This window comes from Piliocolobus tephrosceles, chromosome 5 (assembly GCF_002776525.5).
Source record: "Piliocolobus tephrosceles isolate RC106 chromosome 5, ASM277652v3, whole genome shotgun sequence".
Lineage (NCBI taxonomy): Eukaryota > Metazoa > Chordata > Mammalia > Primates > Cercopithecidae > Piliocolobus > Piliocolobus tephrosceles.
This window is the reverse complement of record NC_045438.1, coordinates 158,719,645-158,726,133: the sequence shown is the minus strand read 5'-3', so window position 1 is coordinate 158,726,133 and position 6,489 is coordinate 158,719,645.

Below are 6,489 nucleotides of genomic sequence, written 5' to 3'. Positions count from 1 at the left end.
CATAATTATGTGTCTTCCTACACATTCAAAGTAGAAATTATTTTAATTCAATAATTACATTTTGCTTTAACTAGTCTAGATAATGCTAGAATTTATTGATTTCCCATTATAATGGCAGTCAATTTCACATTCATCAAATTATTCTAGCCTTATTTTAATCTTGCTTTTTACATATCGATACACTAAGATACGAAAAGAAGTTTGCCTCACTGTTTGTAAATAACAGAGACAGAATTTAAGCTCAAAGATAACTCCAAAGTTTATTTTGTTCCTTTTTTCTTTCTTTTTTCTTCTTCTTTTTTTTTCTTTCTTTCTTTCTTTTTTTTTTTTTTTTTTTTTTTTTTTTTTTGATATGCGGTCTTGCTGTGTTGCCCAGGCTGGAGTGCAATGGTGTGATCTCGGCTCACTGCAACCTCTGCCTCTGAGGTTCAAGTGATTCTCCTGCATCAACCTCCTGAGGAGCTGGGATTACAGGCCCACACCACTGTGCCCAGCTAATTTTTGTATATTTAGTAGAGACAGGATTTCACCATGTTGGCCAGGCTGGTCTTGAACTCCTGACCTTGTGGTCCACCCAACTCAGACTCCCAAAGTGCTAGGATTACAGGTGTGAGCCTCTATACCCGGCCCAAAGTTTATTTTGTTCTATCATGTTGATTTAGTTAAAATAACTGATATAACATGTATCTTCATTTAACTACCTCTGTCTCAACTCTTACCAAAATAGTATAATAAACATTTTGACCTTAGCTGCTAAATAATGTCTTTGTGTTTTTTCCCCAACTATTCTGCATTTATCAAACAGTGAAAATAAAAGCAAAACTGCCACCCAGCCTAACTGATGGCCCAAGACAGGCCATATGGCTTGATGCCATCTTGAAATGCAACTACTGCTCTTATTGTACTTGAGATTCTAGGTCGGCTGTTTGAATGATTTACTAGTTGCCTTGTTAAACAAGAACTAGTCTTTACCATTCTCTAAGTTTGTTTAAAGTAACATTCATATTTTTATTTTAATGGTGGTAAGATTTAATGTCGTTGAATTACTTACTGTCAATTTGCCTCCATAAACATTTTCTATATGAAGATTTTAAGTGCAAGATTATCAATAATGCAATTAACTTTGAATTAATTAGGAATCACAGTCCTGTTTCTGCTGGCTTCTGTTCCTTTTGCCCAGAAAATATCTGCCTCCTCTTTATTTGTCCTTCATTCTGTGTGAAAGAATAATTATGTAAACATCCAAGCCCAGATCTACAGGATGGTAAACAAGTGTTTTGACAGAGAACAAAATAGACCATTGGAATAGGGAAAGCTGTACAAAGATTAATTGCATTTTAGCTTTATTATTATTATTATTATTATTATTATTATTATTATTATTATGCCATGTTGGGTGGCATTTTCCAGTGAAAAGTTCCATGATGAGTTGTTAATGGGTTAAATTATCAACTTTTGTAAGTTTTTAGCATATTTTTGAGCTCTATAAACCAAGCTCATACAAACAAAGAAAAAATAATCTCTGGTTGCATATGCAAAATTTTAAAAATAAATAAATAAAAAATAAATAAATTCTAATAATATATAACTTTTGATAATTATAATTTTTATAATTATTTTATAACATTAAGCAATATAACACTTATCCAAAGGTAAACTATTTTATTCTTCTGCATCAAAAGATATTTTAGCCCTTTATACATCTGTGAAAATGCCACTTTTCTGGTGTTCTTTAGAAAGTTAAGGAGCCCATCTATATGTTAGGAGAATTCCTGTAATGATAAACAATGTAAAAACAGTCCTTATTTCATAAATAAATTGGGTGTTGGTTACCATTGATGAAAGAGCAACAGACTATTCTCTTTATATATGCAACACTCAATAAAATACTAAGTTTAAACTTTTCATGATCATATTTAGTTATAAAGTTTACTATCCTCGAGTGCATCAGTAATACACACAAATGCACACACACATTTTCACCCATTTTCTGCCATGGTGTGTGTTTGTGTGTGTGTGCGCATGTGTATGTGAGTGAATATCAAACTGAATTATATAAAAGTAAGGATATGGCTGGGCACGGTGCCTCCCAACACTTTGGGAGGCTGAGGCAGGCAGATCACGAAGTCAGGAGTTCAAGACCAGTCTGGCCAACATAGTGAAACCCCGTCTGTACTAAAAATACGAAAAATTAGCTGGGCATGGTGGCAAGCGCTTGTAATCCCAGCTACTTGGAAGACTAAGGCAGGAGAATCGCTTGAACTTTGGAGGTGGAGGTTGCAGGGAGCCAAGATCATGCCACTGCACTGCACTCCAGCCTGGGTGACAATGTGAGACTCCATCTCAAACAAACAAACAAAAAAAGTAAAGACATTGCATTATATTAGATGACAGAAGAGAAAAAGTAAACCAATCATGGAAAATTTTCAACAATTAATGTCTGTAGGAGAAGGATATAAGTTCATTGTATGCTTGTAATTTTTATAGGTTTGGGTTGTTTTTAAATAAAATGCTAAAATATTATAATATTATATTAAAATATACGTCATTATATGGTGATGGTTGCACATTTGAATTTCTTTAAAAAATACAGCTATTCAATATGCCTGAAAATGTTATATCTCTAAATTATTTCTTATAAAGGTAATTAAAAGAGAAACTATATTCCACCTGTTCATAAAGTCTTAGGCATTGATGTTTATAGAAATAGGTGACATATTACACTACAGGTTCTGATGATGGCCAGTGAAACAGAGTAATTTACAAAGTCCTTTGCCCTGTGTCCTACATTTGCAGCAATTCATTGCTTTGTGAGTGGCAGAAGCTATTATGTTTGGTTCACATCTCAATGTGGGTCATTTACAGCAACCTAGTGTGTGACATTTCTTGTAAAGCTAAAAAGGACAAGTGTGAATATTTAGCTAACATAGTATTTTAAGGGTCATAAAAAAGAATGAAATCTGTAACTTTAAATAGCTCTAAATGCAAATATACATATGAAGAAGAATCATCAAATGTAGTTGGTTATTTCTAACTCTAATAGCTACAAGTCAGATTGGCAGTGTGATTTTACACATAGAGTAGTCAACGTACTTGTGATGTAAGTTGGAAAACTACTTACCTCTGGGCATATTTGCATTAGAATGATGCAGGTATAGCTCTAAACAGACAGCATATAAACAGCCAAACTTTTGGCACGATCAGCATATGTTCATCAAAATTCATTTTTATTGTCTTTACTTGTTAAAACCCACATACTCTTTTACAAAATTGTTGCACACTTAAAAGAGGTGTCTGATACCAAAGTATTGAGACATATGGAGACAGTTTTGGTTTGTTTTCTAGAAACTCTTAGGTGCTCATCATTCTGTTTAAGAGTCATTGAAATTCAAACAGCTTTGGTTTGAAGTCATACTAAATACAGAAAAATGAAAATATAAGGGAGGAACAAAGAAGAGAAAGAGAATAAAAAGGGAAACATAACTTTAGAAAAAGGGAAAAGAAATTCACAAAACAATAAAGTGCGCACAGCTGGAAGGAGTCAAAAACTCCCCTAGCCCCTGACCATTTCTAGAGGCAGTCTTAGCGTAGGTTTCTAGTGATAAAGTCAATGTTCTTCTATATGTGTAGTCTCACATTTATAAAGGGACAGTCATATTCTTCTTCATTCATTCCTCTTTAATTTATTCACTTGGTTAACAAATATGTATGGAACTAGATGAACACATTAAAGAGTGAGGGAATTTCCTGAATGTGGACATGGTTGATATGGAGGGTGAAGGAGAGGGAGGATGTAAAAATGTAATCATTGGATGGGTTTTTTTCTGCCCACTGCACAGAAAAAAATCAATTCACTGAGATCACAACATTGCAATAGAGAAAGAGTTTCATTGATGCGAGGCTGGCCACACAGGAGATGGACTTCTTACTCAAATCAATCTCTCAAAACGCTCAGAGACTAGGGATTTTATAGACACTTTCGTGGTCGGGGGGCTAGGGAACGGGTGTTGCTGACTAGTTGGGGGTGAAATAATAGGGTGTGGAAAATGGTCCTCATGCAGCGAGTCCACGTCTAGGCAGGACCATGGGACCAATTGAGTCATGAGTCACAATCCCATGTGGGGTCAGTCTGAAAAATACCTCAGAAAACCAACCCTTTATGTTTTACAATAGTGATGTTTTCCACAGGAGCAACTGGGGAAGTCACAAATCTTGTAATCTCTGGCCACTTGACTACTGAACAGTAAGAGACTATGGAAACCATGCTTATGTTTTAGCATAAGTGAGGTCCATCCAATATTCCTAACTTTATGGCCTTTCACTAGTCTTACAAAGGGACTTTCAGCCCCCAAACAGGTAGGGGATTCATTTTAAAGAGAGACTGTTGCTATTATTATCCTTGCTTCAAAGTTAAACTGTAAATTAAATTCCTCCCAAAATTAGCTTGGCCTATGCCCAGGAATTACCAAGGACAACTTGGAGGTCAGAAGCAAGATGGAGTCAACCATGTCAGACTTAGCTTACTGTCAAAATTTTGCAACGGCAGTTTCAAATAAAGCTGTCCAAAATAGCTTCTCTTTCTCCTCCCCTCCCCTTTCCTTCCCTCCACTTCCCTTCCCTTCCTCCTTCAGAACTAGTTGAGTGATTTTGGCATTTAACAAGATAGGAAACCTTAATGAAAAGTGATTTGGGGCTAATTTCCGGGGGCCAGAGCAAGATGGCCGAATAGGAACAGCTCCAGTCTCCAACTCCCAGTGTGAGCGACACAGAAGACTGGTGATTTCTGCATTTTCAACTGAGGTACTGGGTTCATCTCACTAGGGAGTGCTGGCCAATCGGCGCTATTCAGCGCTGCAGCCCGACCAGCAAGAGCTGAAGCAGGGCGAGGCATCGCCTCACCTGGGAAGCGCAAGGGGGAAGGGAATCCCTTTTACCAGCCAGGGGAACTGAGACACACAACACCTGGAAAATCGGGTAACTCCCACCCCAATACTGCGCTTTAAGGAAACGGGCACACCAGGGGATTATATCCCACACCTGGCCGGGAGGGCTCCATGCCCACGGAGCCTCCCTCATTGCTAGCACAGCAGTCTGCCATCTAACCGCAAAGCAGCAGCCAGGCTGGGGGAGGGGCGCCCGCCATTGCTGAGGCTTAAGTAGGTAAACAAAGCGGCTGGGAAGCTCCAACTGGGTGGAGCACACAGCAGCTCAAGGAAGCCTGCCTGTCTCTGTAGACTCCACCTGTGGGGACAGGGCACAGCTAAACAACAACAACAACAACAACAAAAAGCAGCAGAAACCTCTGCAGACGCAAACGACTCTGTCTGACAGCTTTGAAGAGAGCAGTGGATCTCCCAACACGGAGATTGAGATCTGAGAAGGGACAGACTGACTGCTCTAGTGGGTCCCGGACCCCTGAGTAGCCTAACTGGGAGACATCCCCCACTAGGGACAGATTGACACCCCACACCTCACACAGTGGAGTACACCCCTGAGAGGAAGCTTCCAAAGTAAGAATCAGACAGCTACACTTGCTGTTCAGCAATATTCTATCTTCTGCAGCCTCTGCTGCTGATACCCAGGCAAACAGCATCTGGAGTGGACCTCAAACAATCTCCAACAGACCTACAGCTGAGGGTGCTGACTGTTAGAAGGAAAACTATCAAACAGGAAAGACACCTACACCAAAACCCCATCAGTACGTCACCATCATCAAACACCAGAGGCAGATAAAACCACAAAGATGGGGAAAAAGCAGGGCAGAAAAGCTGGAAATTCAAAAAATAAGAGCACATCTTCCCCTGCAAAGCAGTGCGGCTCATTGGCAGCAACGGATCAAAGCTGGACAGAGAATGACTTTGACGAGATGAAAGAAGAAGGCTTCAGTCCATCAAACTTCTCAGAGCTAAAGGAGGAATTACGTACCCAGCGCAAAGAAACTAAAAATTTTGAAAAAAGAGTGGAAGAATTGATAGCTAGAATAATTAATGCAGAGAAGGTCATAAACGAAATGACAGAGATGAAAACCATGACACGAGAAATACGTGACAAATGCACAAGCTTCAGTAACCGACTCTATCAACTGGAAGAAAGAGTATCAGCGATTGAGTATCAAATGAGTGAAATGAAGCAAGAAGAGAAACCAAAAGAAAAAAGAAGAAAAAGAAATGAACAAAGCCTGCAAGAAGTATGGGATTATGTAAAAAGACCAAATCTACGTCTGATTGGGGTGCCTGAAAGTGAGGGGGAAAATGGAACCAAGTTGGAAAACACTCTTCAGGATATCATCCAGGAGAACTTCCCCAACCTAGTAGGGCAGGCCAACATTGAAATTCAGGAAATACAGAGAACACCACAAAGATACTCCTCGAGAAGAGCAACTCCAAGACACATAATTGCCAGATTCACCAAAGTTGAAATGAAGGAAAAAATCTTAAGGGCAGCCAGAGAGAAAGGTCGGGTTACCCACAAAGGGAAGCCCATCAGACT